Here is a 10877-nt window from a genome sequence, read left to right as displayed (position 1 = left end):
ATTCTATGGTTCTCATATGGGCTAGGAAAACACCTTACCAAACACAGGGTGACTCTTAAGAAATGACTGCCCAGCCTCATCATGGAGAGCACAAACACACGTGACAGTTAGGCATAAACAATCCCTGCGGAGGGATGTCTATGTGCAGACACACAGACCACAGCTGAAAGGACACAATGCATCCCTCCACTCACCACAGCTGTGGAGGGACTGCTTGTCTCATTTGGGTATGCTCAGACAAGCAACAGCTGCGCAGGAACTTAGGAACACAGAGCATTGGATGGGAGCTGGCTTTCTGGGATGTGCAATCCAGTCTCCTGCTATTCCAGGCAGCCACACCATAGAATCATGCTCAGAAATGTCTCCAGGTCCATCCTAGACCTGTGAGACCTCTTGCTCCCTGCTCACAGGCTGTTCTGGCCCCTGGCCGTGCTGATGTTAGAAACCTGCCCAACACCTGCATTTACTCATGGCCAATTCGCACCCACATGTCCTTGTACCAGCTGTCCTTCACAAAGGTATGAATAAAGGTTGCGAGAACAAATGGAAACGCTCCAAAAACTTGCAGCTGAACAGACACCATCTGCACCCCTGCCTCACACAAACATATGCAATACATCCAGGGGAAGACATTCCTCCCAGCACAAAGATCAACAGCCTGTAGGAAAAGACACCTAACCCTGCCACCGCAGCACTCACATGCACATGGGTACGGACATACAAGCACTTGTAACCTCTGATGGGAAACTAATGGCTTTCTTCCTGCAGTCCAAGAACTGCAGAGGAATTACTCTGCCACAAACCCCCATTGCAAGCAGTACTATTGTTAAATGTGTTAAATTGTGATGTCCAGTTCCATCACCCATAGCCCACCTCCCCGTCCTGCTAGCTGTTGTGTAAATACAGAACAATGTAACTACCCCATCTATCTCACACTTGCAGATCTACAGGGGGCACTGAGCTCCTTCGATTCCTCTCTCTGTTGGTAGAGAATAACCCCATGCAAATCCAAACCCAGTAAGTATGGGGCTGCTCCCAGCCTCCTCACATGCATACGGCATCCCCAGGGATGGGACACCAAACCCACAGGCTGAAGGGGAGGGATGGGGACTACAACAGTGAGTAGGCCTACAGGAATGGGTTGCCTGCGTCAAAACACAAGCAACAAGTGCAAAGGACCCATCTGTAAAACTAGCCTCAGGCATCACACATATCCATAAGGTACAAACACACAAGGTCAGCCCTGTTGAAAAATGGCACACGGGAAGCTTGCTGTAGCCTCTTTTACTCAAAACCTGCAGACCCAAATGGCAAAGAACACACAGCCACACACACTGTGCTCGGAGACAGGAGGTGAGCAGCTCTGAGGACACTTCTGGATGTTCCCTGAACCATCTGTAGATGTCTGTTCTCATAGATTAAATGCCAGAGCTACTCGCTCCACCTGGGATGAGAGGAGAAGGGAGCTTATCTTGGCAACTCCAGGCTCCGTTTTCTCGCCTTTATCACTTTGGGGGTTATGACTGTAGGGTTTTTCCTCCAAGCTCTTTTGAAGCTAAAAGCTAAAGGAACAGAGGCTTGTTTCCATCTTTCTCTACCTCCTCCAAGGACAAACATGATCTAATCTTGGAGGGTGTTGAAGTAGGAGAAAAGGTTTCCAACTCCAAATTAATGCAGGATTTTCTCCTGCTTGAGTTCCTCCAGGATCGTCTTGCAGTCTGTTCAGGATGAGTCTCCTAGAGGCTCTCCTGCTGGCACAGATCGATTCTGGACTGAGAAGTGATGGGGCAGGATCCTCGCGCTGCCAGTGCCCATGGGGGTCAGACAGCACTTGCTCATACTCCCACTAACCTAGGAACAACACTTAGATCCATCAGAACAGAACTGCTCCAAGAGACAAGCAGAAGCGAGCACCACAACCCCGGCGGTGTGGGACATTTGGGTCCTCAATCTCTTTCAAAGACAGAACCCCTGCTGCTTACTTATCCCATTGCAAATGATCATTCTGAGGACAGTGATGCTCACCCTCATGTTTACGTTGCAGATGCTCTGACCTTGTCAAAAGTGCTGGAAAGACTCCGTTGTTTGTTACTTCACAGGTGAAAAAAAAAAAAAAAACCAACCTTAACCAAAAAAGCTTCCTAAGGACGTCACAGATACTTTAAGTCAGCTGCAGAGGCGCCTCATTCCCGATGTCCAAGCCTACGGAAGAATAATCACCTCCTAATTCTTTTGTGCCAGCGTCTTGGAGATCACCACCCTCCAGCCAGGCCTGACCTCTCTGCCCCCTTACTGGGGATGGGAACAGCCCCACGAACTGCTTTGGTTTACACCTTTCATCTCAGCTGTTGCTTTGTTAGGCTCCTACATCCTCTTAAGACTGGAGATGCTGTTAGGGGTGAACAAGGGAACTGAATTTATTAGAGCGATTCCCTAGTGTTATTCCAACATACGCCAGGGAGCTGTTAAGACCTAGAATAGCCCAGAATCTGGGAGTCACGAAGGTGATGATAAACACGATTTTTAACCCTCTGTGCCCAGGCTGAGGAATACTGCAGGTAATGTTCAATGTGGATGGCACCTCTAGGAGAAAGAGTAGTGCAGACAGCCGTTCCCCCTCTGCCCTCCATGACTTGGCCCTTGTGCCATTTGCCTGCACAAGGAGGGAAGAGTGAGGCAGGGAAGGCAGTCACGCAGTCTGCCTGCGCTGCCTTCGGTGTGTGCTGGCAGCGAAGGGAGTCTCGCTGGGAGCGTTTCCAGCTCATGGAGCCGGCAGATCAGCCCTTCTCCCTCTCTTCCCTTGCCCATCTGCCATCTCCCCCAGGGGTACCACCGGGTCCCTCGGCTGGGGCCCCGGGAGAAGGCTGGGCTCTGCCCTCGCTGCAGTCAGAATCTCTCCACTGATCTATACTGCGGTGAGCAGTGACAGATTGATTTTACAGCTCTGCTTGGAGCCGGCCGCTGGCCCTGGGCTGTGGATGAATCAGCTTTCTCTGGGCCTTGGCTTTTATTTCATTATTTTACTGCAGCCTCCCTCACAGGCAGCTAAAGAGAGCGAGAGGAGGAAAGGCGAAGTTGGCAGATTTTCTTCCTTGCTCGTGTGCTCCCAGCCTCACAGCTTGGCTCTGAGACTCCAGGAGGAGGGAGGGAAGGGACCGTTTTCCAGGGACTGACAGCTGTCAGGAATAAAGACATGAGGCACCTTCTACATCAGTAGCTGCACATTGCAATGGCTGTGTGCACTACAACGGCAAGTAGTGCGTAAGCGCTACGTGGCATGAACAGTAATGTTATGCCGATGCCTCGTCCTTTGCCAAATGGAGAAAAGCCCATTTTTCATTACACGGGGCAGTGCGTTTGGAAATCACATCCCATAAGCGCACTGGGCATTAACCTGCCTACAGGATACAGGTTGGGAGTGCTTCCAGGTCCTCCCCTAACAGCTGTGGCCCTAGGGAAGGGGGCAAGGGCTGTATGCTGCTGTCTCCATCAGGCTGAGAGGTCTCTGAGCATACTGCAGCTAGGAGATTCTCCTGGGGTGAAGAAGCTCCTCCAGGTATGGAATCGACTTTCTTCCCTCTCCTGGCTATTACGGATATTGTAGGCATTACCCAGGGGGAACCAGGCTCAGTCCTAACTCTGTTGGTTATCGTGCTGTCAAGAAGAGAAATTGTGAAATCAAATAAGGAAGGAACAGCCAAATCAAAGGGCAGAACGGTGCTGGGTTTTCCGGCCCTGGTCTGGAACTACAGTGGGACAGTTCAAGCCTCATTAGCCGAAGGCAGTCTGGAGCAATTGTTATTCTGTGGAAGGGCAGAGGACAGAGGGACCAGCCCAAAGTGCAACAAACATTCCTCTCCACACCCCCAATACCTCAGGGGTAAACAGGGGCAAATCTCTGCTCTGTCAGACTTGCTCCTGAAAAATCCCTTTGTCAATTCTAAGATCTACCGTGGGGTCCCTCACCTGCCCGACAAGAGGAGGAATAACCAAAGGAACCCACAACCAGTTGGATCTGCTCCAGCCTTCTTCCCACACACTCACCCCCCACAAGAGGGGCTTCACGTCACCAGGGGTGGTACCTTCATTGCAATGGGTTCAAGATGCCTTGAAGCTTTTCTTTGCCTTGTCACAGAACTCTCTCGCAATATAGGCTGCCTGGGGAAGCAGGGTCCCTCAGAGGAGGAAAGCTAGAGTTACTGAACATGGACAGCTAGGACATTATGTCAGTGGCTCCCCCAAGCTCACACCTACCCTTTCATTCTCCACCTGCCCGTGAGTAAGGATCAGAGAGCAGCCTTGAGGATGGACAGAATGGCTCAAACCATCAGAAGGCAAGGGCCGTTTGATCTGCAGAGATCAGGGAGTGTGAGAGGAGAGAAGACGGGAAAAGCAGGAGAGAGAGAGGCTTCTCAGAGGTCTGTCCCTGCAAGAGGGAGGGACGGAGACAGCAGAGTCCGTCTCATCCACTTCGTATAATCTTTTAATCTCTTCGGTTTTAATCTTTCTCGTCATGAATGAGACACATCGTTAAGAGTAGAAGGAATCCCAGCTGTAATGGAGATGGGGATAGTGACGGAGATAAAAAGGTCTCATTTCTAGGCCTTCTGCCTTGTTCCCTCTTTCTGTGCCTCTCTCCCACTCTTCGTGTTTTCCTCTCTGCTTGTAAGCAATAACACATGTAGTGACCTGACAGACACAGAAACACACTATGGGCCTCAGCATCTGGAGAAAGGGCAGTGCCATGGCCTCCGCATGATGCAGGTTGAGCCCCCCCATGGTGACAAGGCTCAGTGCCTCAACTAGTCTTGAAAAGGCCTTTCCAGAGCCAGAGACAAACAGCAAACATTGGCAGCAAGGTCTCTCCTTGTCAGAGACTGGGTGGCCCAAAGAAGCCATCTCACCCCTCACTGGGAGAGAAGACATAAGTGTATGGAGGGCAGGGGATTCCCTCTTCCTACAGCCTCAGGCTGGGTGTTTTACATCCCAGCTTCCCCCATCTGTCCAGTTCTGTGGATAACAATCCCAATCTGAAGGTGATGGTGAGAGGTTAATGAATTAATATTCGTAAAAGCTTTAGATAAAGGGCCAAGGATTATGACTGTTGTTATACATGGAAACAGCTCCAAACAGAGTATTTCCCACCTCCTTTCTCATTTGAGCCTGCGGGATCATCTGACACAGATCCTGCCACACAGAAGCTCCCCCAGAGATGGTAGTACAGGAGAGTAACAGAGAGGGCTGCGGGCTGCCAGAGACACTAATCAGGGGGCGACAAACTGGGGACAGTCCATCAACCAGCAACCCATGATGGCCTGTGGGGCCAAGAGCCCTGCGCTCACTCGCTAAGCACAGGTTCATCACACTCCCATCAAAGTTCAGCAGAAAACAGCAGCTGATTTCTAACCATGGCAAACCTACCCCTCCTCTCACCCTTTCGAGGCTGTTGACTTACCTGAGACAGTTGCTCAAGACATATTTGCTTTAAGGAGAGCTTAATCCCCGAAGGAAACACCTGTGCTGCTGGTCTGGGGCAAGATTCAGAAGAATAAAACCACACAGACCCTCCCTTCATAGCCCTAGGAAAAGACTGGATGGGATCTGATTTTGGTGTCTTAAATCTTGTGCAAAATGCTTTCCAGGCTAGGGATGGGAGCTAATTCAAAGCAGGAGTCTTAACATCATACACCTCTCCCTCACACACAAGCATAACCTCAAGAGAGAAAAGCCCTCCGTGACTAGCCTACTATAAATACACCAAACCACTTAAATGGCTACGTTAAAGAGAGCTGGTAATTTGATAGTGGTCTCCACTTAATTAGATTAGGCCCTTCTTGAACTCAAGGGCTGCAAGCAGCTGATCCTCCTTTCTTCTTCAGTATTATCCTGTCAGCTGCCAAGCTGCCGTGACCATCCGTGCTTGGTCCTTATGGGATGCTGACAGCAAAACACTGGGGGACCAAGAGCTGTTGTCAGGCAGTGACCCAGCAGAGCATTTAAGTATGTGCGCCTAACCCTGCACAGAAGTGTGCCCATTCGATGGAGCAGAGGTGAAGTGGTCTCTCCGTGAGGGTGAAGCTTTGGGGCCTGCTCTGCAGCCAGAGTCCAGGTGATGCAGCTGCGGCAAGCTTTCTGCTGTTAATCACTGGTCAAGCGATGCTCTTCCTGACATTCCTTGCCATGTTCGCATGCCTTTTGCCTTCACTTTCCATGTGTATCCATGGTAAGAAAAAATGTGGAGTACAGGAATGAGTATGAAAGTAACAAGGAGACAGAGCCAAATGTTGACTGAGGTAACTGGCTGAGGACCTTTCAATAACCACACTTGAATGCACGTTTCTGTGACATCCCATATTAATGAAGAGGGAATGGATAGGTTAAGGGCAATCATGTCATTCACGGAGGTGAAGTCATGGTGCTCACCCATGTTCTGGGCAGCTGGATCACCAACCGCATCATGGACCATGTCTGTGCCATACAGTGCAGAGCTGCAAATCCCAGAGCAGAGTGGCTGCTCTCAGACAGTGACCTGCCTGGGCTGCTTAGCACTGCTGAAAGTAAACTGTGCTGTGCACAGTTGGTGACAGAGCGTTTGAAGCACGTCTGGGGTAAAAATCAGCCTCTGCACTGCAATGTGTGGGAATTGGCCCTTGAGCTAAGGAAACGGGAAACAGCACCGCTAGTCTCCCCTGCAGAGAGAGACCAGGGGACAGCACTACCTTGGTCTTCTCCTCAGGAGACCAGAGCAGATGTTAATAAACCGTAACATAGCCAGAAGCTTTTCCTAAATGTCTTGTTTTCCTGATTTCTCACTTGGAAGGAAATAAGTTGCCTGTTTGTAGGGCTTACTGGGGCTGGCTGGCAGAGTCTGCAGCCTGAACATCACTCATAATAAGACAGCAAGCCACCTGGAAGGGAGAGATGAAGTTGTTCTGCTCTTAGAGCAGTTGATGGACTTGATCAATGCTTGAGGGCCTTGTCAAGCTTCCCTAGCAATGCAGTCATTCAGTCAGTACCTTTTCCACGAGTCCAGGTGCCTGTCTCCCTGGAGTCCGATTCAGCTCTCACCCACACCCCGGCTAATTGCAGTGCTGCTCTTAAACGTCTGGATTGGGCTGGTCTGGATTGGGTCCTACCCAGATCCTTCAACCTCTGCTCAGTGAACTTCATTCTGTCCCTAGTAGGGCTGTGTTCTGCACAAGTTCTCTGCTCCACGAAACAACTGCAGCTTTGGAGAATCAAAATACTTAGACCTCTTGCTCTCCATCAACAATGGAGGAAGTTGACTGTAACGATGGACAATTTGATATTCAATGTGTTCTTAATTCATACTAAACTCTCTGTCAGGTTGTTTTGTTGTGGCTTTGTGGGGTTTCTTCAAATCCTCTACCTCACTGTTATTTATTCAGTTTGATTTTTTATTTTACCTTGTTAATGTAGCGGTGATTTAGATGCAGTTTCCTCTCCCTGCTGCACTTAATGAGTCGTCAGCTTTATTCACTCTCGCCCGCATCCTCATGGGAGCATGCTTTGATTTTCTAGTGGGTGCATGAAAACACAGATTAAAGCAATTAGACAGAAATAATCTTAGGGAAAGGGGAGAGAGATCCAGAGCGCCTAATTATACCATTTTAATCAAGATACAATTATGCAGAGACTTTTATAGATTATAAATTAACCAAACTCCAAAGGCAGAAAAAAAAATATCATTTTAAATATGGTTCATTATGCTTGTTGTTTCTGCCTTGTGATCTCTTCCAGACTGGACTTCGGCATTCATTTGGAAAAAGTTCTGGATGGGGCTTTGCAGAAATGGAGGAGAAACAGACTCAGGAGACCCTGCTTGCTAGGAGCGGGGTTTGGAAATGGCCCCTGGGAGAAGGTAGGGAACTACAGCTGCTGATCTCACCAGTCTTTCCCAATGAACTAAGTGCAGCTCATGACAGGCCAGGTTTGACAGAAGACCTTGAGCCGCCTGCATGGTTCGGGTAAGGAAAGACGCAGTTCAGAGGTCTGGGTTTTACTCTGCCTTAACAGGCTATGCGGAGCTGCCAGCGAAGGACTGTGGGTACTGTAGTCTAAGAAGCAATTTCCTAAGCTACAAACATTCCAATTAGAAGTACAGTGAGTGGGCAAACAACACACACCAGGCTGGATGTGTTTTCTTCTGAACCCTGGAGGAACTTCAGCCAGCTGCTCCAGATTTATAGCTGCTCCAGATTTATTGCAGCAAACCCACAAGGCGCTCAGGCTCTCAGAGCACGTAGGAAGGTGCTCTGCTCCTGCTGTCTCTGCAGAGGAGCCAGGGAGACCCCCCTCTTCCCCAAGAGCTCCAGGAAATCCTGGTTTCCCATGTAGCTGTCATACTGCTTTGTGATGGGGAAGGAGTCCTGACCTCGGGCTGAGAACAGGGAGGCCAGTTCAGGCACCTCTGATTTTGTGGCTGCAGCCCTGTGATGTCTGTGCTCTTTTGCTGTGAGTGCAGCACTAGCAATCCCTTCTGCACCGGGTGTACAGCACTCCTTGAGCTGTTTGTAAAGAGCTTCAGGTGTTAAGGAGACAGGAGAGGGCTCACCGCAGTGATCCTTAGCTTCCTGTGAGGTTTGCCAGTGAGCATCCTGAAAGGTTTTGCTGTGTAAAACTTCTCCAAAAGAGGCTGCTGCCAGGCACCTCTCATAAGGATGTCTCAACCCATCAGGGCTTCACCAGGCCCTTCCCATTGCCATGGCCACCCTGCATCACGAGCAGCAGTGCTGAAATGGCTGCTGTCCTCTCGATTAAGAGTAATCCTCTCATCTACCAAGGGACCAGCCTCAACCATCTTCCCTCTGCAAGCCCTGGTGACACTCATGCAGGCTGTCTGCAACGTGGGGATGGCTGGGGTATGCCCAGAGCTTGTACATCCAAGTGACAGGTACAGCATCAGGATAGGCAGCTGGGGAAGTGAACTGATGGGTCCTGCTTTTGAGTCCACCCAAGGTGTGAAAGGCAATACCTTCCCTCAGCTGCCCTGTGCCATAGTCATGCTGCACCCATTGCCTCAGGGTGGAAAACCTTTGGCACTATGCATTCTGTCCACCATCCGTGTCCAAGTGGTGGGACTGCTGTAAGATGATGGAGGCAGACATGGCTAGCAAGGAGATTCCTGGGGCATCTCTCCCTTGCAGCCTCCTCACTCATTTTCCCCTTCCCACAGTGAAAAAAGCACGGCTGCAGGTTGCTGCCCTTGATCCCTGCTTTCTCCTACAGCCAGGGCAAAGCCGAGGAGGGCTGCAGGACTTTGGGGGTTGCCCTGCTCCCCATCTGAGGGCTCAGTCCGGAGGGTGAGCGGTGGTATCGGAGTGCCCTCTGCTGGCCCCAGTTCTGGACTATTTGGACCGTCCAACCCTTGCACACCACCAGTACCCCTGGAAAGTTGGGTCTCGTCTTGCCCCCCTAACACCCCTGCTATGGTGGGCACTGCTCCAGCAGCAATACAAGCCAGCACACAAGCCCCGTGGAGTCCTGTCAGTGCTGGCTCACATCCCCAGAGGAGCCAGCGTGATGGGGAAGCCAGGACAAAATGACTGAAAGTCAGCGTTTGGCTCTGTGTGTGTGGGTGAGGGTGTGTGAGAGCACAGGCATCACTCTCATGCTTACCAGCTGTTGTTTCAGAGATGTGGTGGGGTCTCCCAGGGGCTTTCTGCATATGTTCGCAATTCCATGGCAGGAAAAGTCCATCCCCTGCTCCTTTGCTCCAAGAGGCAAGAAAATCAGAGGTGTGGTGAAGGAGGCTGAGAAGGAGCACACTCTCCCTTTAGGCTTGGTGTTGCTTGACTGGGCTTGGTTGACCCTCTGATGGGAGAGGGCCACTTTGAATGAGTCTTCACAGAGCTAGGGCAAAACAGCTCTGCAGCATCCTAGCCATTCATCTGCTCTGGGTCACTGGAAGCCTTTATCCCACTGGGATGCGCGTTCCTTTATTCTTCACCTTAAATTTCTCTCTAGAACTACCCTAGATATCTCCCTAGTGTTTTGACTATCTCAATATGGTGAAACTGGCAAGGAGAAGGTTGGAATCATTGTGTCCGGATCCAGGACAACTGTGTTCGGACCTACCAGTGGGTTCCTGGGTTGTGCTAAGCAATGCACAGTGTGCACACTGAGTAGGGGCCTGCAGTCCCTGTGGATCCAAGCTCATTTACACCAGCCGAAAACCCGACACACTGTCTGTGGGCTCCAGAACTACAGAGGTGACCTTCTACTGCTATCAGCAGAGGAGAGAAGGAAAGAGCAAGATTACAATCCAAGGAGTTCAGGTCCTTCTGTGGAGCTGGTCACTTTGTGCTTTAGTATCTATGTCATTCAAGCAGGCATAACACTGATCTGACAGATAAGATGTGAGCTCATTAGCAGTGCTCTCTTCAAGCTCCTTCCAAGCTCAAGTGATGCAGAAATGAGTACAGCAGGTCCGGTTAGGGTTCAGGCCAATTGTTAGTTGGAAAGAGGCAATGGAAACTGGATTAGCCAGAGAGACAGCTTGGATTTAAGACTGGGGTGCTGTTTTGAGGTATTTGAAGGAGAGATGGAATGAGGTGCTGGACATGCCAGTACCAGGGGGCCTGATGGAGCGGAGGAGAATCCCAGATGAGCCCTGAAGGAGAATCCCTGAGGAGAAACTTCCTCCCACATGTCATAGGTAAGCAGCTGAGCCCTGTGAGCACTTCCCTCAGGAACTGCCTTTTGTAATTGCAAAACAGTGACAGCAAAAAAGAACCCAAAACAAACAGACAAACAGAATTGCCCCAAACATATGCAGGAGGAGGTTTTGTTTTGTCTTTCTTTTAAAGAAGCAAACAAAGGTGTCCTGCAGCCTCAGCAAGTGGAACAGCACTGCA

This window comes from Lathamus discolor, chromosome 1 (assembly GCF_037157495.1).
Source record: "Lathamus discolor isolate bLatDis1 chromosome 1, bLatDis1.hap1, whole genome shotgun sequence".
Taxonomy (NCBI): domain Eukaryota; kingdom Metazoa; phylum Chordata; class Aves; order Psittaciformes; family Psittacidae; genus Lathamus; species Lathamus discolor.
Note: the sequence above shows the minus strand (reverse complement) of the source record.